This window comes from Bufo bufo, chromosome 3 (assembly GCF_905171765.1).
Source record: "Bufo bufo chromosome 3, aBufBuf1.1, whole genome shotgun sequence".
Lineage (NCBI taxonomy): Eukaryota > Metazoa > Chordata > Amphibia > Anura > Bufonidae > Bufo > Bufo bufo.
Window position 1 is genome coordinate 255,131,176 of NC_053391.1, and position 25,183 is coordinate 255,156,358.

The window sequence follows — 25,183 nt, forward strand, 5'->3', positions numbered from 1 at the left end:
GTATGACCCAATATGGGGCTACAAACTGTAAAATAAAATATATATATATATATATATATATATATATATATATATATATATAAAAAACTCCAGCACCAGACACATTGTGGCCCCTGACAACCATATCACAAAAACTGTTATGGAAAGAGGACAAATTTAAAAATATATATTTTAGTTGCATGATGTCCTGAAAAAATGTTAAAAACAGGTTATTTTTCCTTTTTTTTTTTCTGGGTACAGCAAAATAAATAAATAAAATACTAAAATAAAATTGACATAAAAATAAAACCCCACATATTAAAAAAGCGCTAAAATGAAACCAGTACATAACTGAATAGAAAAAAAAGTTCTGGCTTTGAAAGACGCATGTACAGAGAAAAACCGCCTGGTCAGGAAGGGAACGGAGTTGTCACATGGTCCTCCCCTCCGTGCATTACATGGTGAATTCATACGAAAACACCTTTGTGCCAGCTCGAGCAGACCCACCCTGTGGCAGGCAGGGAGTCGTGTAGACAACTTCCCCCATGTGAGCCCGGTGGCCGTCCCCGCTTGTCACGGGCAGGACAGTGCGCCGAGTCCCGGGGGGCGCGGAGTGTGCGCGGCTCGGGCCTGGAGAGGCTTTTCTTCGGCTTTCTTTGCTCCCAGCCTCGGAGCTGGTGTCTTGTGAGCGGGCGGGCGGGAGGCAGGGAGGGGGAGGAGGGGGCCGGCACTGGATTGTCTGAGTGGGTTTTGGGAGGGGAGGGGGCTGGGAGCAGATCCACAGAGGTGCAGCTCCGCTCTTGTCTTTGTAGTGTCACACTGGGGGGCGAGGAAGGAGTTTTTTTTTGTTTTTCCCCTGTCCCTCAGTTCAGTCAGTGTGCGCCTCAGGAGAAGCAGGGACCCGCTCTCCTGCCTCACAAGTTTTCCACAGCTCGGTGCTAGCAGTATTTGCGTCTTCCTTCCACCTGCTCCTTCTCCTGGGACGGATTCCCCTCGGAGGATACGCCAGGGCTGGGGCTCCCCCAGAAACTTCTTCTCCATAAGTTCTGCGGATCCTTTCAGGACCTGCATGGATTGTGGCGGATCGTTGGTAGGAAGACACCCTGGACGCATCTAGAGGTGAGTTCCGAGACGTTCCCTCCTCTAGGTCCCTCCATACATTACTATAGGCACGCAGATACTGCCCTGCAGTACAGATCTATGCAAATCGTTCAGGATTTCTGCCACATCCGATCAGAACGGTGATTGATCGGCAGAATAAAAGCAAATTGCGGCAAACACCTCCGGCTCCTCACATCCCATCATCTTCTTATGTCTTCCACCTTGGACTTGAAGAAGTTTCCTGACACTAAACTTGTGTGATGTGTGGCTGGAGAGACCAAGCATATGCTAGGTGCCCAGACTGGCACAGATCGCACGTGTAATTGTTCTGAGGGGGGATCCCTTTCTATAGCTGGCATCTGTCCCTGCCAGATTTATTTCCCTAGTCCTGAAGTTTTCAACTTTAGTTCCCTCTGGCCTAACCATCCCTGGAGACAACTGGTCACCTCCCTACTACTGTCTTCTGCTGCAAAGAATTTCACTGTAGGTTCCTCCATAATTGTATCTTGCTGTTGGGGCGTCTTTTGTTGGCAAAAATGGTAAGAAACCTGCCTGTCAGATCTCCTCTATGCTGAGGAGGTCATCAAGAAGTGATTGCGTCCATTGTGTGTGGTATATAAATGTAAGGAGGTGTAGATGCCACCATATGCTTGGTCATTAGGCCAAGTGCCACACATTTTATCTAGATAGTGGTCTATTTTCACCCGTGCTCCTGTAGTTGGAGGAGGTGAGTGTCTTTCAGGGCCCCCATTCTCCGCCTGAGCGAGGGCGGCTTTGAAGGATCTTCTTTCCCACATGGCTCTTTTGTGTTGTCCTCCTCAGACATAACTTCTGTGATAGTGAGTCTGTCTTGGGAGTGGCGTCTTATGAGTGTACTCTGAACTTTCATCTGTCGATGTGTTACTTATAGTGGACGATAACAGTGAAAGAATCATTCATGGTAGATTTCTAGAGGGAATAAAGTCGGAACTGGTCCCTCATCCATCTGAAGTGGGACATTTTTCCTGGCCACCTCTGTGTGACCCCTAAAGGCTCAGCCTTCATTTATGATCCTGGTCCTAAAGTGCCTGTTCCTTCCTAGAAAGCCTCTTGTGTGGGTTCTTGTTAGTGTGGTGCCGTCAGGGTGGCTAGTGTGCACACCTCTGTTTGTATATAGGTTAATGATTACACGTATAAGTAACAGACAACCTCACCATTGAGGTGGAGACGGCAGGAGACAGATTCATGGCTCATAAAGATTGGATCAATATACAAAAAAAGAATCAGAAGAAAGGTGATGTGACCCTCAAAGATACACTTCGTGTAGAGGAGACTTTTTACCTCAATCTTTAAGAAACGTATGTGTAATATTGTATGTAAATATAGAAATACCCTATATAATAAGTGTGAAATGCGTAGACAACCATACTATAAATTCTCACATCGAGTTCCCGGAGGCACGCAGGTAGAGAGCTTCGGATTTAGCCTTTATATCCGTGTATTCCTGGGACTGGGATCCATCACAATACCGAGCGTGGTGCACCCAGGGTGGAGGACTTAACCCTCTATCATGTCTGCCACTTGGAGAACTCTGGAACTTGTTGAGCTTCTCGGTGGCTTCTTTTAGAACCTCTCTAATTGCTTATTTTTATATTATCATCGTTATTATTATCTGTTCTGTCTGTAAAATGCTGATTATTAGGTGTAACAGGAGAAATCGGGCAGTTTTTACATCTTGTTTATACTTAGTGCAATTGTCTATATTATGTATGTATACCTCTTCTCATATGTACAGCGCTATGGAATGAATGGCGCTTTAATAATAATAATAATAATAATAAAATGCCCCGGCTTGTGTCTGAAGCCAGAATATCTACAAACCACTACTTTATGTCAGGAAAGTTATCTGTCTGGTATTCCCTTAATCTTCTGATCCATATGTAGTATCAGGCAGGACCTAAAACGAAATGTAAGGATGAAGTATTTCCCTCTTTGTGCTTTTGTCCGTTGTATGATGTTAAAAAAAAAAATCCCATCTTTTTAGGGTATTTTTCGATCTTTTGACCAGGACGTTGCCATTAGTTAATACTTGTAAGAGGCATGAGATGGAGGCCCTGAGATTTTCCTTTGTTGGGAAGAACACAGGTGTCTTTGTTGGTTTTTTATATAGAAATGTGCAAATCATGTCAAGCTGAAATCTGCTTGTGTGCGTGCGTTTCTGCTGGTCCGGGATGGATGTGTGTACGTACTAAATCTATATGCTCCGACACAGCACCGTGCAGGATATAAAGCTCCAGCTATTGTCTCCTGACGTGTCATCCAGCCTACATAGTCCTAATACAGTCCTACAGCGTTTACCGTCCATGTTTTTACATTGTCCTGTGCACTTCACATTTTGGTCCCCTGATTGTCCCTGACAAAAAGTCACCTTTCATTATACAGGCGACATGTTTTTGTGGGTTTTGATTGTTTTCCCTAACTTTCCCCAAATGTGTAGTCAAGAGGGCCCGTGTCATTTACTTTGACAGGGTAACCGTCGCAGGCACCCAGCACCTTCATCTATAAGATATAGGTAATAAGCTGTGTTTACTTTCACGTGAAGACGTATTCCCAGACGTGCGTGCAGGGCACATCTCTCCGACACCTGCTTACTTCGAGGGAGAAATAGTTTAATGTGGGGAAATAAATAACACCTGTTGAGTACAAGGGTCCGCTTTATGCGGCCGAGCAGGGGCTTTGTCTGAAAGTTTGCCTGAAAGCGTGAAGCAGGCACTGGAAATGATCCTTAGTCCAAAGTGCTGGATATCAGCGATAACAGTGAATTACTGTTTGTAACAGATCATTGCATATGGTCTGAAACGCGACATGTGCTCGCTCCTACTGTCTTTAGTCACAAATGATTTCCCTTCATGTTCTGAAGATTTACTTTCCCCCGCAGTAATTATCTCCGCATCTTACAATAATGCACATTACAGAATACAGGACACATACAAGGCCAAAGTGACCGGTCACATATCCCTTTCGGGAACTTTAGGGGGTGAGGATGGGATGTTTACACAGCTGAGATCAGTAGGACTATGGGGAGGGGGCACAGTCACCCTACAGGGTCTCCCAGACCCCATAACTTTGGTGTGTAATGATGCAGGAAATGTGCCATGAGCAGGGAGGCCACCTCAGTTGTGTCTTGTCTGTGAGACATATACTGTTTTCTACTACAGTGTGGCACATTGTATACCGAGCTTCACACTGCCAGAGCCCCTAAGTACGAGTATGACATCATATCTCCTATCCTGTCCAGTGTCCTGCTAGACGCTGGTGCCGAGTCTTCGGCTGGACTATATGACTATTTGTTAGACCCCTGTATATGCTGTTTATTATGTAACTTTGTGCAGAGTAACAGCCCAAAAAATGCACAACCCCATTGTTATTGTGTGGTGGTCCTGGACAGGATTCATCTGCTAATGGGGTCTGAAGTGGAAGGAGATTCTCATATAACTCTATCATTGCATCGGTCATTAAGCATGAATCCTCCCAACCAGGTAGCGGTGGGGGAGAAGGTCTATTCAGAGGGTCAGGAAGTGTATTAGATCATTATCTTTTTGATTTTGAGTAGAGATCATTAGGCTTCATGCACACGACTGTATTTTTTTTATCAGCATTTTTCTTTGGGGCCGTACACACATCCATATTTTTTGTCTGTTCCATATATTATAGAACATGTCCTATTCTGGTCCATATTGGGGACAGGAATAGTTTTTTTTACTGTTGCGAGTGAGAAAAACACACAATACGGAAGGCATCTGTATTTGTGGACAGAAATCCGGATATGGCTGTGTGAATGAAGCCTAAACCTGCGTTTGTTGACACCATCTATGACTTAAGGGTGGCTTCAGGCACAAGCTGCAGTTTTTGGTGCAATTTTTTGAGCCAAAGCAAGTGCTCGGTTTCAAAAGAATGGGAATATAATGGCTTTGGTTAAAAACAAAAAAAAACGCATTGATGTTAAAAAAAAATAAAAAAAAGTACTGTGTGTGTGGAACCACCCTAGCAGGTTGATTTAATTTTAACCACATCTTTAGCAAATGTGTGGCAAATGCAATGGATGCCATATCTGTCTGAGCAGACATAAAGAAGGGAACAGCGAGGTGTCCCAGTCCACCTTGTCTTGTCCAGGTTAAGAACAACGTAACGTTCTCCCTCTGCAAATACATATAGCAGTAAACAAGTGGATAGAGGATGAAATACTGGATTCGTACATTGGGAAATAGTTTCATTATGGACAACTCACCTTTGACATAACAAGATCCTAAGGAGCACCTACTGTGTTGCTGCAGAAGCTGTTCCAGTAAAATTTCCAACCCCCCTGTCCCCTTCCCATGGTGGCTGCACGGGTGTGGATGTCAGTACATTGGTAGAACCTGGAGAGCAGGTGGCATGTGTTTGTAGCCTCAGGGGGATGGAGCGCTGGCATAGGTAGTCCTAGGTAAGTACTGTTCTGAGTGTACCATGTCAGTGTGCTGTCCATCATGTCTCAAGGAACAGCTTACCTATGACAATCTAGTAGCGAACGCGCAGAGGCACCCAATGAATTAGAAGAAGATAACAATATAAAAAAATAGAAAAAAAAATCATTTTCTTTAATGTTTATCAGAAAATACAGATGACTGAACTGTCAGATACCAGACTCCAACAACAGCTCTATATCAAAAGAACAAACACAGTTTTGAACAATGTGGCACTTTTTAAGTCCCTCTTTAAAGATTATCTCTGAGATTTTTCAAATATTTTTGTAACGTGAAAAACTTTGAGTTTATTTTCCTTGTCTGAAGTGGCTCTTCAGTCCGTCTGAAGCAGAGCTGGTGCACCACCTAGCACCAGAATGTAAAGTGTTAATGCACCCTTTGTCTTCCCATACTGTATCTATACATCTCGGTCTTATCACCGCGTGCTGTATTTTGTCTGTGTATACCGGCTGCACATCTGTTTCTCGTCTCCACTCTGGACTGTCCTTGTACATCATCCCTCTGTGTATTCTGCATGTGCCTATTATATCTGTATGTTGTGTCTGTATAGCCCTGTCTTGTCTACTGCCTCATAAATACATAGGGCAGCTCTGGAGCGGATACCTAGCATACCTCTTATAATCTGTATCACTCTTCACTTGACATACAGTCTGCTTTTTGTACATTTGTCTGAGCTGGGGATCAGGTAGTATGATTAATACATCTACAAGTAATGGGATCAATGAGCAGTTTATATTCTGCCGAAGAAATACTCTAGAAAATATGAAAGGAACAGTGCTAAAGATGAAGAGTACAACCGTTTAAAAATGATCCGACCTTGGCCTCCTAAGCTGGCCATACACATTAGATAGAAGTTGGTTGATGGTTGAACAAACAAACATCTGGTGAAGGTTCCTTTAGCAGACATGGCCATGCACAGTTTAGTCCACATTAGGGTACTTTCACACTTGCGTTGTGAAGTTCCGGAACTGCCTGCTGGATCCGGAAATCCGTGTGCAAACGGATCTGTCCAAAGATCCATCTTACAAATGCATTGAAACACCGGATCTGTCTCTCCGGTGTCATCTGGAAAAACGGATCCAGTATTTATTTATTTTTTGCATTTTTAAAGCTCTGCTCATGCGCATACTGGAAAACGGATCCGTTTTGCCGGAACACTTGGTGCCGGATCCGGCATTAATGCATTTTAATGGAAAATAAAGCCGGATCCGGCATACCGGCATGTGTTCCAGAATTTTGGATGGAGAAAATACTGCAGCATGCTGCACTATTTTCTCTGGCCAAATACCGTAAGAGTGACTGAACTGAAGACATCCTGATGCATGCTGAACAGATTCCTCTCCATTCAGAATGCATTAGGACAAAACTGAAGCGTTTTTTTCTGGTATTGAGCCCCCAGGACAGAACTTAATACCGGAAAAGTTTAACGCAAGTGTGAAAGTACCCTTAGCCATTACAGAAATCCAGACTGGCCGGGCACGTTCATTGCAACCATTTCTGGGAACGTTCTTTCAAAAAAAGATCTTTCATTCACAGAGATCTTTCTTTTAACAAAAGATCTTTCGTCCGATTATCAAACGAAAATATTAAACACGGCCGACTTCTTTTCACACGATAATGGTCTATAATTGGTCGGCTAAAAAGATTGTTTGTTTTTTAAATTTCCTCAGACGAAGGATCGTTTTGGTTGAAATCATCTGTTTTGATCATCTTTAGACTATTATGTATGCCTTCAGGCCTGGTTCACACAGGGCCGATTGATGCAGTTTTTGATATGCGTTTTAAGCCATAGTCAAGAGTGGAGCCTAAAGGAAGGGAACGTAAAAAAAAGAAAAGAAAGTGATATATATATATATTTTCTTTTCGTATATGCCTTTTCGGTTAAAATGACAAATCAAAAACCTAAAAAGGTCTTAAAATTAATATTAAGACCATCTTACTAAAACTTTGTTTGAAAACTATTAAAAGCATTAAGTAAGGGTATCTTCACTCTGCTTTTCCATGCCTATCTGACCCATCCTAATATGGTAAGATTAATAAACTAAAAGGAAGATGGTTATTAATGAGCAGAAGACACTGAAAAGTAACACCAAGTTCCAGCTGACTCATGGAATAGCCTGTGCCGGAGTGGAGAACTAGATTCCTTACTGGGCAGTCTGTGAGAGTAGAAGGAAGAGTCGCAAGTTGCCCATGTCCCTGGAGAAAGACTAGAGAAAGGCAGGCTTCCAGATACATGTACTTACTTTTACATGTGTAATTATTTTGTCATTAGCTCATCAGGCGTTCAAGGCTAATTCAAATGAACGTTTTGGATCTAAGTGGTACCAACCTGCAACATGGTGAGGACTGCCGCGTATCCTCCTAGATCTTAGCTTTTATTTTCATGAGGAAGCCCACAGTTGAAAGGGTGGAAGGTGTTAGTAAAATAGTTTATTGGCTGAAGATAACTTTTTATCCCCAGAATCACTCTGGGTGGACATTTAAAAATGCAGCAGACACTTCTACCACATGTTTAAGGAATCATCTGGTCCCATGACATGATTCAGTTGGAAACATTTATAACAGCAAATCCATCAAATGTAAAGTGAGACTTGGACAGTTGTGGTGTGGCAGAGCCATCTACAGTTACTGCACCGAAAATATGTGACCACAGATGGTGCCTGATTTACCACCAGCATGGGCCATAGCTTTTGTTCTAGAAGTAGCTTGTTAGGGTGCTGCCACAAGGCATGAAATTCATTCATATTTATTCATGCATTTTATTTAGGTGGCGTTATAAAGACACACGACGTTCCATTTTGTCCTATAGAGAAGTGCCAAGGGCCCAGAAAACTCCAGGAAACTGTCTCAAAACACCAGGACAAAAAATGCAGAGTTTGTAGGACATTTTATAATTTCCTATTGGCCAACATGTAACCTCTGTCCTCTGTTGTTTTTTTTTTTTTAGTCAGTCAGTAGTTAATAATTGTCAGTTACTATAAGGTGTGAAGAATTCATCACTTGTTTATCTGGTTGAAATGAATTTGCATTCCAGAAAACATTGGAGATCAAACAGCTACACAAATAATTCCTAAAACAATGAAATTAGATAAAATCTAGTTAAAACAATATAGAAATCTCCAATGATGTTTACTATAATCTGTCTTTTCTGCTTTATGAAGTTTTTTTACACTTGCATACGCATAGTAAGATAAGAATTTGGAGTTTCTTTCCTAGCCCTGTGTGATAAATGCACAGATATTCCTGGGTGGTGGTCTTGCACATTCTGCACCTCTTGGATCCTACACTGTTGTTAAAATGAATATCAATTTGCATTGTACTTTTCTGTCCAGACCTCCTCCCTCTAATTTTCCAGGGTAAGGCCGCTTTCACGCGGACAGCATTTTTCATCAGTATTTGTAAGCCAAACCCAGCAGTGGGTCCAAAAAACACAGAAGATGTACATATATTTCCATCATATGTTTTCTCCATTCCTTTCTTGGTTTCGGCTTACAAATACCGATACAAATTACTGACCGTGTGAAAATGACCTAATGATGACTACAAAAGGCAGTAATTATTGAAGGTTACAAGACAATGCAGATTTTCTGAACGCATACATTGCAGGTTTGCCGCTTTTATATTTTTCCTAACGGCCATGATTTACAGACCCGGTATGTGATAAGTAAATTCTTCTACAAAGTACTCCATTTTAGCTATGCAGTAGGTTACAAAGATGCTGCTGCTATCCTGGTACTTAGAAGAAACGTAACATTGCCTGCAGTATTGGATAGCGTAATATGGCTACATGAAGAAGACACGCTCAGGCGTTCGTTGGCAGAGTGTATTGTTCTGGAGGAGAATATTTGTAGCTGTGGAAATTTTGCTGTAATTTTTCACTGAACTTTATGGATTCTGACCTGTTCAAATTAGATAATTTTACTGGCTAAATTCCAACTTCCTACAAAGCCTTCATATGCTAACAAACTCATTTTTCCCGGCTCTGAGATTGTTAAGTGGAGAAGGGTAAAGGAGTAGATGGAGAATGTGCTCTCTGCTATTTGCTTTCCCTCTTAGGACACTCATTCCTAGAATTTCTGCCCTTAACTTGGTTATCTCTACCTAAGGGGAATGTAACACCTATATGTCCTTATTAAAACCTGATCCTGAAACATAGTCTTATTTTCTAATTGTGCATGTTTATGTGGACTGCCATCTTACAAGAGTCTGTTACCAGCAATTAGAGATGTCTGTTACAGCAGCCACATGGACCATAGGAAGCTGTAGTCTGGAGATTACTTTGACTTGATAACTGTGGGAACATGTTCTGGGCATTTTCTGTGCAGAGGGAGGGATACTGTGACCATGACATTTTACAAGCGTGAATCCCATGTTACCTTCCTCCACCCAATAGAGGTGTTCGTCCTGTCTGGGATTATCATGAGGTGACTGTGATCTCTATAGAACCGGAAGTGTCAGGCTGAGGGCAAACTGAAAACATGATTGCATTTAAAAAAATATATATAGCTATAAAAAATATTAACAAAATTTCTTGATTTAACTCACAAACTTTATTTAAACAAATAGAGTATTTTCCAATGACACATTCCTTTTTAATTTTTTTCCTTCATTCTGAGTTCCTCCTTCAGCACAATATATAACATGCACTTTTTATAATTTTATTCATATTTCAGATATATGCCTTTAAAAAAGGGGTATTCTGTACAAAGGATACAGACTTCAAGTATTGATATACAGTTGACAGCCGTTTTTTACTTTTTTTTTTATCTTTCTTCTGTCATTTCCCAGAAATAGTTTACAATAACCTAAAAAATGTAAAAAAATAAATAAAAAAAATCCAGATGCTTCTAAACGTAAATCAAAGGTCACATATTTGGCATACATCTGCCCTATAAAAGCCTACTTAATTGTTATTCAAACCTATGTACCAGTCAGAACCACAGAAAGGTGACGTGACAGTCGAGGGATAAGATATATTGGTCAGCAATTGAACAGTCAGTCGACATGTTGGGAACAGGAGAAATGGGCAATCGTAAGGGCCAGAGCAAATTTACAGAGGAACCATTTGTGACGGTTAGATGACTGGGTCAGAGCATCTCCAAAACTGCATGTTCCAGCATGCTGTAGTAGGTACCAACGGTAGTCATCCAAGGAAAGGCAACTGGTCATTCAAATACAGGGTTATGGGCGTTCAAGGCTCATTTTGTGTGATCCCAGCTCAAATTGCGGAAAGGGTTACTGTTGGCTATAATAGAAAGGTGTCAGAACGTACAGTACAGTGCAATTCATTTGTTGGCCTGTCAGAGTGCCCGTGGTGCTTAGTGGTTATGTGAATCAGAACTGGACCATGAATCGATGAGAACGGTGGCCAGCTCTACAAATTCTTTTACATCATGTGGATGTAGGGGGACCGACATGGGGGAGCTCCCTTTTTATAAGTATAGCAACATTATGGTATGCAGCCTTGGTTAAAAAGTTGGTCTAAGATTAGAAAAATGTTTTTTTGAAGGGAATGAGGACAAGTTGCAATACCAGACATAACCTGTGGAAAACGTGGTGCTGCTTTTAAAAAAAAAAGTAATCTCAGGTTACCTATCTAAATAATGAAATCAGCTTTAAATCAGGCATATTGTGTATCTTAAATTCCTCAGGATGTCGATAAAGTAGAGCACATTTTTTTCCACGGTATTTAAAGGGGTTGTCTCACTTCAGTAAGTGGTATTTATCATATAGAGAATGTTAATACAAGCCACTTACTAATGTGTTGTGATTGTCCATATTGCCTCCTTTGCTGGCTGGATTCATTTTTCCATCACATTATACACTGCTTGTTTCCATGGTTACAGACCACCCTGCAATCCATCAGTGGTGGTCGTGCTTGCACAATATAGGAAAAAGCAGTAGCCTATGTGAGCTCCCACGGTCCCGGCCACCAGAGAGGCTGATGCTTCTTCCTATAGTGTGCAAGCACGACCACCACTGATGGATTGCAGGGTGGTCTGTAACCATGGAAACGAGCAGTGTATAATGTGATAGAAAAATTAATCCAGCCAGCAAAGGAAGCAATATGGGTAATAACAATACATTAGTAAGTGTCTTGTATTAACTTTCTCTACATGCCACTTACTAAAGTGAGACAACCCCTTTAATGGGATTTTCAAAGTTCCATTCACATGCTTTATAGTTCAGCACGGTGTCCGGGCAACACAACTCTTGATCATTGGATTAGTGGGTGCATGTTTGAGGAGAACGGTTTTCTTTAAATTTACCCATGCAACCCAGGTCCAATAAATATCACTTGTGTAATTCGACATGGAACATTTCAGGTTAACGACCTTCATCAGGTATGAACCATCTCGTTAACGACCATTATCAGGTATGAACCATCTCTTGGTTGGTGGCTCTGTTGGCTTTGGGTATTAGATGGTTGAGGTCTGGTCATTCTATTCTGAAATGGAAAGTTCAGATAGGAATAATATCCCTTAGGCCTCGTGCACACGACCGTTCCGTTTTTTTTGCGGTCCACATATCCGCAAAAGACGGAAGCCGCCCGTGTGCCTTCCGCAATTTGCGGAACGGAACGGGCGGCCCATTGTAGAAATGTCTATTCTTGTATGTAAAACGGACAAGAATAGGACATGCTATGTTTTTTTTTGCAGGGCCACGGAACGGAGCAACGGATGTGGACAGCATATGGAGTGCTGTCTGCATTTTTTGCGGCCCCATTGAAGTGAATGGGTCCGCACCCGAGCCGCAAAAAATGCGGCTCGGATGTGGACCACAACAACGGCCGTGTGCATAAGGCCTTAGGCTAAATTCACACATGGTATAGTTTTTTTTTAGTTGCATTGCTTTTTTTTTTTTTTTTTTTTAAATGACTAGAAAATATTTTCCTGCCATTGTCTGAAAAACGGCAATAAAAAAGTTGTTTTCGTCCCTGTTATAGCTAAAAAATATTCATCAAAGCTGCAGTGTGTGACCAGGGTGAAATGTACAATTTACTAGAAAAGCTTTTTCAACCCTTCTTACATTTAGTGTATTGAAATGGTCATTAAGGTTACCGTAAGTCACTCATTGCAAAATTGTCTTATATTTTTTTTTTTAAATAAGCAAAACAAATAGAAGCATGCGCAATATTTTCATGTGAAGCCCATGAATGTTAGTTATCCTTCAGAATGGGAAGGCTATTGTGAAACTGCTTTCTATTGGTTGGAAAATCTGATTGAAAAGCAGGCCATACATATTAGATATTCACCATGTAATCAATCTGATGATGAGATCCACCAATAATCTATGGGACATATGGGGGCAGCCTAACCATCTTCTGAAATCTCCTGTCAGAGAAAGCAAGAGATGGGTTTTAACCTTTCAAATTCTTTGGTTCTTCTAAGAGATGGGGGTCATCCACACTCTGATTCATCAAACTGACTGAGTATGTTTATGGGGGAGCGAGGGGACAAAGCTGTCAAATAAACATTCATTCAGGGTACCCATATCTTATGTGTAAGGGCCCTTTTACACCGACAAATTTAATAGGCAAATATTGGGAACCAATTGTTCATTCACAATAATTGCTTGATCTTCAGTGAAGGTAAAGGTTACATTTACAGGCTGATCATCCTGACGGACACCCATGTAGTCTAAGAGTACCCAGGGATAATCCATCAAATCTCACCCCACTAACATGTAGTCCAAATGATGCTGTGGTTCAGTACTTTCCACCAGCCCTTTTATTCACGTCATTTTTATTAAAGGGGTTGTCTCATCTCAGACATCTTATCGCTAGGATATGCGGGTCTCACCTTAGATACCTGCGGCCCTGAAAGTAGAAGAAAGTGCACCACCCAACCCTCCATTCGCTTCTATCGGAGTTCTGAAAATAGAGGTAGAGAAATGTAATGTAAAAAAAATACATATAAGTTATCAATTGATGGAAGTGTCCCTTTAGATCTCCTTGGTCCCAATGCAGAATCTGTAACAGGCCCCGTCCTACCTACCATGTGACATTTACAATACAGGGTCTGCTTAGGCTCCAGGGCTGCGTAAAAGGCCTTATCTTCTGTATCCATGTCCCCAAAATGAACATTTAATGGAAATATGTAAACAATATTACATGCTTATGAAGTCGTCCACATGAGTTAGCTTTCATTTCTATTTTCCAGGCAGTTTTATGTATTTTATTAAATGTCTTCTTTTCTGCTAGCTGCTGCATGCCCTCTCGTACTTTACTTTGGGAAATCTTATTGAGTGAAGTTTCGCCATCCAGTGTTTAATAATTAAATGGGCGTGGGATCTTTTTTAATTTCTTCATACAGACTTGTACTCCTCTCACCCCCTCCCCAATTAAACGGTTGGAATGTACATGTTAAGCGAGGCGCCAGTGTCCTTTCGTGCCCCTGATGATTCAAAAAGGATATTCATTTATGCCTTTTAAACACCATGCCGATTAAAATCAGAAAGATTTTCTTCATCAAAATCTAACATCCTTGAAAAATTAATTTGATGCTTCTGTTATCAGTTAATTGAATCAGCTCAGGGACGAGGTTTGTGTGGAGGGTGATTAAAAGCGGCCTCTCTCTGGGCTTTCTTTCCCTTTCTTATTTCAAACACTGCAACATTATGAAACCTTCCTTTTATTTTCCCATTTTTACACATTTTCACTAAAATAAGAGATGAATAAGGATTGTTCTTCTTGTCTTCCAAGCTTCAGGAAAAGTAAAATCCTGTAGTTTCTGAGGTGTCCACGAGGCCACAGAATTTTAAGAAGAGGATCGGCATCCTGGAATATGTCTTACCTGCTTATAGATATCATAGCTGTGGTTCCTATTTAAAATAAACTTTTTATTAGAAAGATACACCTAAAGGGGTTCTCCAGAAATCCATAAAATTACTGAAAATATTTAAATTTTACTTTATTATAAATATATTCCCAAATATGTTTCATTAGGTATAATAGCTTGTTTTGTCTAGGGAGCCATCATTAAGGGAAATAAAATGGCTGCCGTCCTATTAGTACACACAAAACCTGCCCTAATCACACAGTACTTTTACAGTGCTATCAGGGTGAACCTCACAACGTGAGGTAGCACTGCTAGAGAGACGAGTCCAATGAGACTTGTAACCCCACCACCCCCCACCTCCTGCCCATGACTGGCAGGTTACTTTCCTATGTGTAACATGAAAGAAACCTGCCAGTCATGGGCAGGAGGAGAGCGGCGCCATGAGTCTCATCGGACTCGCGTCCCTCGCAGCACTGCGTTGTTCGCACTGTCAGTACCAGCCCAGTTGAGACAGCCCACTGAAATCAGCGGGTCTTTCACTATACTATCCTGCCCTCAGCAAGGGGAAGCATAGTAGAGGTTACAGGTTCCCATTAAAAACATCTAAGATCAGGGTTTGGTCTTTTTCATTAGTATTTGTAAGTCAAAACCAGGAGTGGGTCCACAACACCGAAGAGGCACAGATCTTTCTATTATACTTTTTTTCTGTAGGTTGCAATCCTGGTCTGGGCTTACAAATACTGATCAAAGGAAATGGCCTGTATGATACCCCTAAAGAGGTGAACTGGTAAGATTTCAGAGGTGCCGTAACGGTGTACTTTCTATCCACTGGAATCTGATGTGAAGGCATTGCAGCTCAAGGGTACCTGCACATGGTACAGATTTGTATGCAGAAAATCTGCACAAATACACATAAATTCACACTATTTATTGTCATTTTGGTGCATTTCTGCCCAGTTTTCATGCGGTTCCTGGTGTAGATTTTGGTGCAGATTTTCTGTTTGTTTTAACAGCCCCATTGACGTTTATGGGGGAAACCACTCTACAGAAGGTGCTGAACAAAAACAAACAATTGACAGGCTGTAGATATCAAAATCTACACGGCAGGTCAGTTTCTGCATTTAGGACAAAAGGAAAGTGTACATGAGATTTGACTAATCTTTCACTTTGCTGGTATTGTATTAACCACTTTACGACCGCCCATAGGATATAAACGTCCTATGGGCGGTTGTTTATCTCTAAATGGACGTTCTAAAACCTCCATTCAGAGATGGCAGCTGCACGCTAATCGTACAGCTGCTGAGCGGGGGGCCCGCTGTCAGTGACAGAAGGGCAACCCTTAGAGAAGGCAGGGACAGTTCCCAGGTGTCCCTGCCTTCGAGATCGCTGTATACAGCTATGCTCTTCCTGTCCCGGTCCGGTGGTCATATGACCGTCGGGGCCTGGAGAGTGCAGGAGCTGTCGGGTCTTCCACGGACCTCGATCAGCCCTGCACAAAGTAATTAAAAAAATAGAAAAAAATAAAATAGACATATTTGGTATTGCCGCCTTCTTGACGGCTGGCTCTATAAATATATCACATGATCCACCCTGTCCGGTAAACACCCTAAAAAATAAAAACTGTCAAAAAAGCCATTTTTGTCACCTTACATCACAAAAAGTGCAACACCAAGTGATCAAAAAGGCGTATGTCCCACAAAATGGTACCAGTAAAACCAACCAAATGAGCTCCTACATAAGAAAATCGCTCAAAAAATATAAATACTATAGGTCTCAGAACATGGAGACATTAAAACAATTTTTTGTTTCAAAAATGCTCTTATTGTGTTAAAGTGAAATAAATAAAAAAAAGTATACATATTAGGTATCGCCGCATCCGTAACGACCAGCTCTATAAAAATATCACATGACCTAATCCCTCACGTGAACACAGTAATAAAAATAAAATAAAAACTGTGCCAAAAAAGCAATTTTTTGTCTTCCTAACATCACATAAAGTGCAACACCAAGCGATCAAAAAGGCGTATGCCCCCCAAAATAGTACCAATCAAACCGTCACATCATCCCGCAAAAAATGAGACCCTAACTAAGACAGTCAGTCAAAAAATAAAAAAGCTATGGCTCTCTGACTATGGAGTCACTAAAGCATCATTTTTTTGGTTTCGTATAGAACTTAAATAAATAAGAAAAAGTATACATATTAGGTATTGCCACGTCCGTAACTATCTGTTCTATAAAAATGTCACACGATTTAATCCGTCAGACGAACACTGTAAAAAAAAAAAAAAATGTGCTAAAACAACCAATATTTTGGTCACCTTGCCCCATAAAGTATAATAATGAATGATCAAAAAAATCATATGTACCCAAAAATGGTACCAATAAAAACATCAACTCTTCCTGCAAAAAATGAGCCCCTGCACAAGACGATTGGCAGAGAAATAAAAAAAAATATGGCGTTCAGAAAATGGAGACACAAAAACATTATTTGTTTTTTCAAAAATGATTTATTATGTAAACCTGTAATAAACAAAGAAAGTAGACATTTAATATCATTGCGTCCGTAACAACCTGCTCTATAAAAATAGCACATGATCTACCCTGTCAGATGAATGTTGTAAAAAATAAACTTTTTTTGTTACCTTGCCTCACAAAAAACTCAATATAGAGCAATTAAAAATCAAATGTACCCCAAAATAGTACTAATAAAACTGGGTTTCCAAAATGGGGTAAGTTTCCAAAATGGGGTAAATTTTTGGGAGTTTTTACTGTAAGGGTGCATCCGGGGGGCTTCAAATGGGACATGGCATCTAAAAACCAGTTCAGCAAAATCTGCCTTCCAAAAACCATATGGCGCTCCTTTTCTTCTGCGCCCTGCCGTGTGCCCTTACATCAGTTTACGATCACATGTGCGGTGTTTATGTAAACAGCAGAATCAAGGTAATAAATATTACGTTTTGTTTGGCTGTTAACCCTCGATGTGTTAAAGAAAAAAATTGATTAAAATGGAAAATCGGACAAAAAAGTGAAATTTTGAAATTTCATCTCCATTTTCCTTTAATTCTTGTGGAACACCTAAAGGGTTAACAAAATTTGTAAAATCAGTTTTGAGTAACTTGAGGGGTGTAGTTTCTTACAATGGGGTCATTTATGGGGGATTCCACTGTGTAAGCCCCACAAAGTGACTTCAGCCATGAACTGGTCCTTAAAAAGTGGGTTTTGGAAATTTTCTTGCAAATTTTAAAAATAGCTTTTAAAATTCTAAGCCTTGTAACGTCTTAAAAAATAGAATAACATTTACAAAATGATGCCAACATAAAGTAGTCATATGGGGAATGTTAAGTAATAATTATTTTATGAGGTATCACTTTCTGTTTTAAAAGCAGAGAGATTCAAATTTAGAAAACAGTGAATTTTTTTACATTTTCGTTAAATTTGGGATTTTTTTCATAAATAAAGGTAAAACATTGACTAAAATATACCATTAACATGAAGTACAATGTGTCACGAGAAAACAGTCTCAGAATGGCTTGGATAAGTAAAAGCGTTCCAAAGTTATTACCACATAAAGCCGCCCGTGTCCGCAAAGCGCGGACAAGAATAGGACATGTTATATTTTTTTTAACGGAGCCACGGATGCGGACAGCACATGGAGTGCTGTCCGCATCTATTGCGGCCCCATTGAAGCGGCGGCTCGGATGCGAACCCAAACAACGGTCGTGTGCATGAGGCCTAAGACACAGCACCATGGCTGACATCACGTCTACAGGGCAGGGTCCAGGAGAATGAGCAGAACACCGTCCTCAGGGGCAAGATCACAGATAGGGCAGGAAAATGGGGCATTACAGATAAACAATTACTATTAGTGATAACGTGTTGTTACCTGTAAATTGATGCTGAAAATTACTAAACCAGAATACCCAATACCCCTTTAAAACAGACATGTCAGGAAAGCTGACAAGTCCACTTTAAAGGGGTTATAATACACATATAATATACATATAATTGATACTTCGTCATTTGGTAACTACTGATAAAAACAGGGCTGTGGAGTCGGAGTCGAGGAGTCGGAGGCAATTTTGGGTACCTGGAGTCGGAGTCGGTACCTGGAGTCGGGAGTCGGCAAAAAATGAACCGACTCCTACTAGATTTAAATTGGAATAAAAAAAAAGCAAGTTTAAATGTCCCAATTCACAAAAAGTTATAATTAATTACCGTATTTTTCGCCCCCTATAAGACGCACCTGCCCATAAGACGCACCTAGGTTTTTGAGGAGGAAAATAAGAAAAACAATATTTTGAACCAAAAGGTGTGCTTTTGGTTGGTTTTGAACTAATGGTGGTCTGTGGATGACACTATTATGGGGGCATCTGTGGATGGCACTGTTATGGAGGCATCTGTGGATGGCACTGTTATGGGGGCATCTGTGGATGGCACTGTTATGGCGGCATCTGTGGATGGCACTGTTATGGGGGCATCTGGATGGCACTGTTATGGGGGCATCTGTGGATGGCACTGTTATGGGGGCATCTGTGGATGGCACTGTTATGGGGGCATCTGTGGATGGCACTCTTATGAGGGCATCTGTGGATTGCACTGTTATGGGGGCATCTGTGGATTGCACTGTTATGGGGGCATCTGTGGATTGCACTGTTATGGGGGCATCTGTGGATTGCACTGTTATGGGGGAATCTGTGGATTGCACTGTTATGGGGGCATATGTGGATGGCACTGTTATGGGGGCATATGTGGATGGCACTGTTATGGGGGATCATTGTGGGGGCATCTGTGGATTGCACTGTTATGGGGGCATCTGTGGATGACACATATATTGCATCTTATCTTATGTGTCATCCGCAGATCCCCCCCATAACAGTGTCCCTGTGTAGTAAATGGGGGCCAGCATCTGTTTCTGTAATGGCAGCGGGGCCCGGTGCCTGCTTCATTCATAAAGTGGGCGTAGCATGCGAGTGACCTAGTGAGCTACGCTACGAGCACCCACCCGGCCTCCTGACTGCCAAGAAGTTAGTAGTAAGTAGTACAGCGCTAGATTTAAGATGATTGGAATACTTTAACAATACCCACAAGTTAGATATGATCACCGGACGGTCGCAGCATTCGCCCCATAAGACGCACTGCTATTTTTCCCCCACTTTTGCGAAAAATACGGTACTTCTCTACTGTAAGAATAAAGGCCAATGCATGCAGTGCGTCACGTTACCGCAAAACGAACACGTTAAGTGACCATGAAGAAGCATGCTTTTCATATGCTTCACTATATGGCACGCAACGCACAGTTAAGGAGCTGCAATACTTATACTTTCCATTGTGTTGTGTTCCGCTGTTACAGGGAACGCAACGCCCATGGTTAACCTAGCCTCTCACTGATAACTGATTAAGTAACTATGTTTTTTGCAGGACTAGAGACACTTGTATAAGTGACGGGAATGGATAGTCAATAGTTCAAGACTGAAGCTGTAAACCATTTGAAAAACTGCTGTCATTCAGCTAAGGCTATAAAAACTTGTAAACTCAGATTGTTAGCTTAACCTTTAAAAATGACTATGGGATTCTACTAGGGAAATCATGTTTTACAATAAATGCCCCTGCCCCTTCCTGGATACCCCCACTGCCCTATTTTCAGCAGAAGATCAGCACACAAAGGAGAAGGCAGCAGCTTCCTAGCCAGTAGTTCTGTGGTAATGACATGCATGTTGCCTTTCTTTCCTTCAAGGAATGTATAAAATACATTCGCATATTAAATACAGAGGAGTCGGAAGTACCAAAAACTGAGGAGTCGGAGTTGGAGTCGGAGCATTTATCTACCGACTCCACAGCCCTGGATAAAAGTTAACAGATTTTGGACTGTCTCACCTGATAACCTGAGGATCCATGTCAAAACTCTGGGATTATAATGGGTCTCATCTACAACAAGACCTCTAAGGTTCACCAATAGTTATTGGTTTTATTAGTCCTGTAAATGATGTTACCTATATGCAGTAATGCCAGAAGATCTTTTTATACAATTTAGAAGCCACTCTGAATTAGGGCTCATGCACACAAACATAAGGACTCTGTGGCCATGCTGCAAAATAGCGTATCCACAGCACGGAGTGCTCACGGCCAGTTCCCCCAATATGGCACGGAGCCCTTACGTTCGGGTGCATGAGCCCTTACCATAATCTCTGAGAAGCACAAGTTAGGCTGCATTTGTGGTTGAGATTTCAGCAGTAGCCTCCATTACAGATTATGGCAAAAAAGGAAGAAATACTGCTGCATGCAGCGGTATTTTCTATGACAGAATGGTGGTATTCATGGTAGGAAACCCAATGGGGAATGGGATCCATGTCTGGTAAATGCCAGATACAGGAATTCGGTATTAAGTTCCTATGCAAGAACAGAATGCTGGAATTTGGACACAGATCTAAACTTAGCGTTACTGTGGTCCAACATAGAGCAAGGGAGATGGGTGAGAAACCTCTTGGGCCTCTTCGTCCTTTGTGCTGCAGGTCATGTGGCCACAGTTTATTTCTGTGGCTGTACCAAGAAAGGTTAGGTCCGCATACAATAGGGCTAAACCATGAGATAGTCCACCACATTCAAACTGAAAAACCTCTTGGCTTCTGCAGCAGAATTTGTGACGGTTTTTGACAAAGACAAAATCCACCATGTGATCTAGCCCTAATATTTCCAATATGGTGGCAAGACCACCAGACAGCCATGACCAGTTTGGTTATTCTTTACATAAAACCTCTTTTATTATTGGGTATGAGTTAGAAAGAGAAATGAAGCAAACCACTCCATGTGAATAGGGCTTTGTAGGGGTTGTTCAGGCTCTAGCTTGTAATGGCCTATTGATGACCTGGTGGCTGGTGGGGGTGCCAGGTTTCGGGCCTCCACTGATCTGATATTGATGAACTATCATGAGCATCGGTCATCAGTATCTAGAACCCAGACTATCTCTATAAAATGGAGATCTAGTTTCATAGTACAAGCATTTAAAATTCTGGCATTTGCGCCTTATTAGGGGACTCATCAGAACTAACAGTGTTTTTCTGCCATGGATTTTGCAGTCCAGTACGTTATATCTATGGTCCTCTGTATTGTGAGTCTCATAAAACAGATATGTACATAAGAACTAAGAGATAACTTTACATTTCCATGGAGAAACACAATTCAATTCTGTCATTTTATGGTGTGATCACTAGTGCTATGCTCAGGGGGGCCACACACTTCAAATAAAAAGAGGCAGAAATTTTGGTAGGACTGGCCATCTAATATGTATGGCTGAGTCTCAGTTCTCTGACAGTTGGATTTCAACATGCCTGATCCTTTCGTTCTTAAAGGGGTTGTCCGGGTTCAGAGCTGAACGCGGACATACTCTTATTTTCACCCAGGCAGCCCCCCTGAGGCTAGCATCAGAGCATCTCATGCTCCGATGCGCTCCCTTGCCCTGCGCTTAATCGCGCAGGGCAATGTCTCTTTTGTTTTCAATAACATACTGCCGGGCGGAAACTTATGCCCATCAGTGCCAGTGACGTCACCGGGCTTCCTGGAAGCCCCATGGAGAGCTCCGGTACGTCACCCGATCTCCAAAAAATGCCTTTGCCCTGCGTGATTTAGCGCAGGGCAAAGGAGAGCATCGGAGCATAAACTGCTCCGATGCTCCTGTCAGGGGGCTCCCGGGGTGAAAATGGAGGTATGTCTGGGTTCAGCTCTGACCTCGGACAACCCCTTTAAGGTAATCTGTTACCATAGGTGTGAGGGCTAATTTTTTTGTGGGACAATCTGTTGTTTTTGCTAATACCATTTTGGGGTGTATATGACTTTTTGATCACTTTTTTTATAAAAAAAATTTGGGGAAGTAAAGCCATTCTCCGTATGGGATACTTTTTTTTATATTTTAATAGTACGGCCGTTTTCACACAAGGCAAGGCTCATTGTCATTGATGTTATTTTTTAAAATTGTTTATTTTATTTTTGGGGATAGGTGGGTGTTTTGAATTTTAACATTTTGTTTATTTTTCAAAACTTTATTTTTTTATGTCCTCAAGTGGACTCCAACTTGCAATCATTAGATTGCAATTTGTATAGAATAATGGAATTTGCTCTATTATTCTAAGTCTACTTTCACACTGGAGTTTTGGCTTTCCGTTTGTGAGATCCGTTCAGGGCTTTCAAAAGCGGTCCAAAACGGATCAGTTTGCATTCTAATGCATTCTGAATGGAAAAGGATCCGCTCAGAATGCATCAGTTCAGTCTCCATTCCGCTTTGGAGACAGACACCAGCCAAACGGATCCGTCCTGGCACACAATTTAAGTCAATGGGGACGGATCCGTTTTCACTGACACAATCTGGCACAATAGAAAACGGATCCGTCCTCCATTGATTTTTAATGGTGTTCATGACGGATCCGTCTTGGCTATGTTAGAGATAATACAAACGGATCCGTTCTGAACGGATCCAGACGGTTGTATTATCTGAACGGATCCGTCCATGACGGATCTGCACAAGACGCGAGTGTGAAAGTAGCCTAAATAGAAATAGGTGCATTACATTTCAGTGCTGCCAACTGCTGGCCTGAACTGTAATATACAAGTAATGAGTCTGGAAGCCTAGTACAGGCTCCGGCTCATTACATGTATAGAACGCTTTCCCTGATCTCCACCTGGGGAAAGTGCTCTTGCCCCGGAGGCACACGCTTCCAAGTTTTAGCCCTCTCGTACGCCGTAGTCACAGTACAGCTGACCGTGGATATTAGCTGGTGGCTATGCCATCTTTAAAGATTTTACATGTACGGCGGATGAAGGGTAGGGGTTAAAGGTGCATCGGATTTATCATCCAGCATCAGTCACTGTGATAAATCTGGAGCATTCTTACACTGTACGGTCTGGGTTTACTTTGTCTAGTAAATCTGTCCCACTATCTGTTTGTGTGGGTTTGGCTGCTAATAGTACCGACCTATAGCTGTAATATGCTGCCTTAACTTATATAGCAGACAGCATATTTAGCAGACAGATGAGCCTTAAAGGGGATGTCCTGCCATACATATTGATGACATCGTCAGGATAGGTCATCAATATCTGATCGGCGGGAGTCCGGCACCCCCACTGATGTTAGTGCCGCTTCCTTTTTATTACACAGCCCGTCTTCTCGGAATTGCAGTGTAAATTACAAGTACTCACGCCTTTCACTTGAATGGAGCTCGTACTTGTAATTACATTAAACCGCAGCTCCAGAGGAGACAACGTTTAGTGTACTGACCAGGAAGTGGTCAGTACATGGAGCGCCACCTCCTCTTCAAACAGCTGACCGGCTAGGGTGCCAGGTGTCGGACCCCACCGATCAGATATTGATGACCTATCCTGATGATAGGTCATCAATATACATGGCAGGAGAATCGCTTTAACTGCTTGGCCTGCCTCCATGTCAAGCAGCCTGAAAACATTTCGACATCCCTCCTCTAAAAGTGACAGCACCTGCTGCTGTCTTTGGAGGAACCTCTGAACAGATTCTAGCTGGGAAACCAATTTTAATGGTACAGCCACACGTTGGCCATCATGTAGCTGAGAACTACACAGCCTTCAAGCTGCAGTGATATTCTAATAAGTATTGTTTAATCTCTATGCAAATGAGCAGTTAAGTGCACCAAGGGCGGGCTCATCCTTCCTCCTCCTGCTTCCTTTGCAACCCCTCTCCTCCTAGATTGAGAGGGCCAGGTTCAAGCATAGTTTTTTCATCTGGCCGTTTCAGTCAAAGAAAGGAAGAAGCAGGCAGAGGAAGCAGGAGGGAGCAAGGGTGCACAGAGTGTCTCGAGCCCTGCCCTCTGTGCACTTAACTGCTGGTTTGCATATGAAACACTTTATTTCCAGAGTGAAGCAACAGATGGATAAGTGAGCGGTATCATTACATTCAGCTGAGCTAGTAACAAGGCATTGTGCTCTTCCTGGTGACTGACTCCCTGCAACTCGATGTATGGTTTTTAAATTGATAGGCTGAATTCACATGTGGCATTAAAAAAAACGGCATACTTTTGCTGTGGAAAAATAAGCTGCAGACATTTATACTATGTAATCTTTTGGGGGGGAAATCCCCTACTCATACATGGAGTAACTTTTCTGAAATAATTTTGATTGAATTTGGATGCATTTCTGGATTTCTTAATAGACGTCAATGGTATTTGAAACTTTAGACACTACATCCACTACAGCACCAAATCTGTGCGTCCTTAACAATTACACATGCAAAATTAGTGTGCATTTTATGGGTCATTTTGAAGCCATTTGTGCATCCTTCTTAAAGGGGTATATATTGATGACCTATCCTATCATCAATATCTAATCTGTGGGGGTCCAACACCCAGCTCCCCTTTTGATAAGCTGTCTGAAGAGGAGGTGGCGCTCCATGCGAGCACTGCTTTCTGTTCATTGCACTGAGGATAGGTCATCAATATAGAACCCATGCACAACCCCTTTAACCCTTCAAGGCACTTGGGATAGTGGAGGAGGAGCTGAGCAGATTGATATATGGTTTTGTGGGAAAAGATCTCTGGAATTTCTGACTTCATTGTTCATGGGAGAGGCGTTATCAGTGACTGACAGCTATCTCTGTATACACACAGGCAATGCTATCAATCACTGATAACGCCTTCCCCGTGTACAACTATTTCAGTGACTGACAGCTATCTCTGTACACACAGGGAATGCTATCAATCACTGATAACCCCTCCCCCGTGTACAGGTATATCAGTGACTGACAGCTATCTCTGTATACACAGGGAATGCTATCAATCACTGATAACCCCTCCCCCATGTACAGGT

General features: G+C 41.8%; 1 protein-coding gene across 4 annotated transcripts in view; it reads left to right on the forward strand.

Annotated features, from left to right (window-relative positions):
- Window positions 1-743: 743 nt before the first annotated feature.
- The window catches only part of FOXP4 (forkhead box P4), an 82,598-nt gene continuing 58,158 nt past the window's right edge, over window positions 744-25,183 (forward strand). For 3 of the 4 annotated variants that reach the window (XM_040424099.1, XM_040424104.1, XM_040424103.1), the window contains exon 1: window positions 744-1,098. The gene's annotated coding sequence lies outside the window, so the exon portion shown is untranslated. Of the gene's footprint in view, window positions 1,099-2,994; window positions 3,029-25,183 lie in introns of those variants that run through there. The other variant, XM_040424102.1, reaches the window with a different exon arrangement.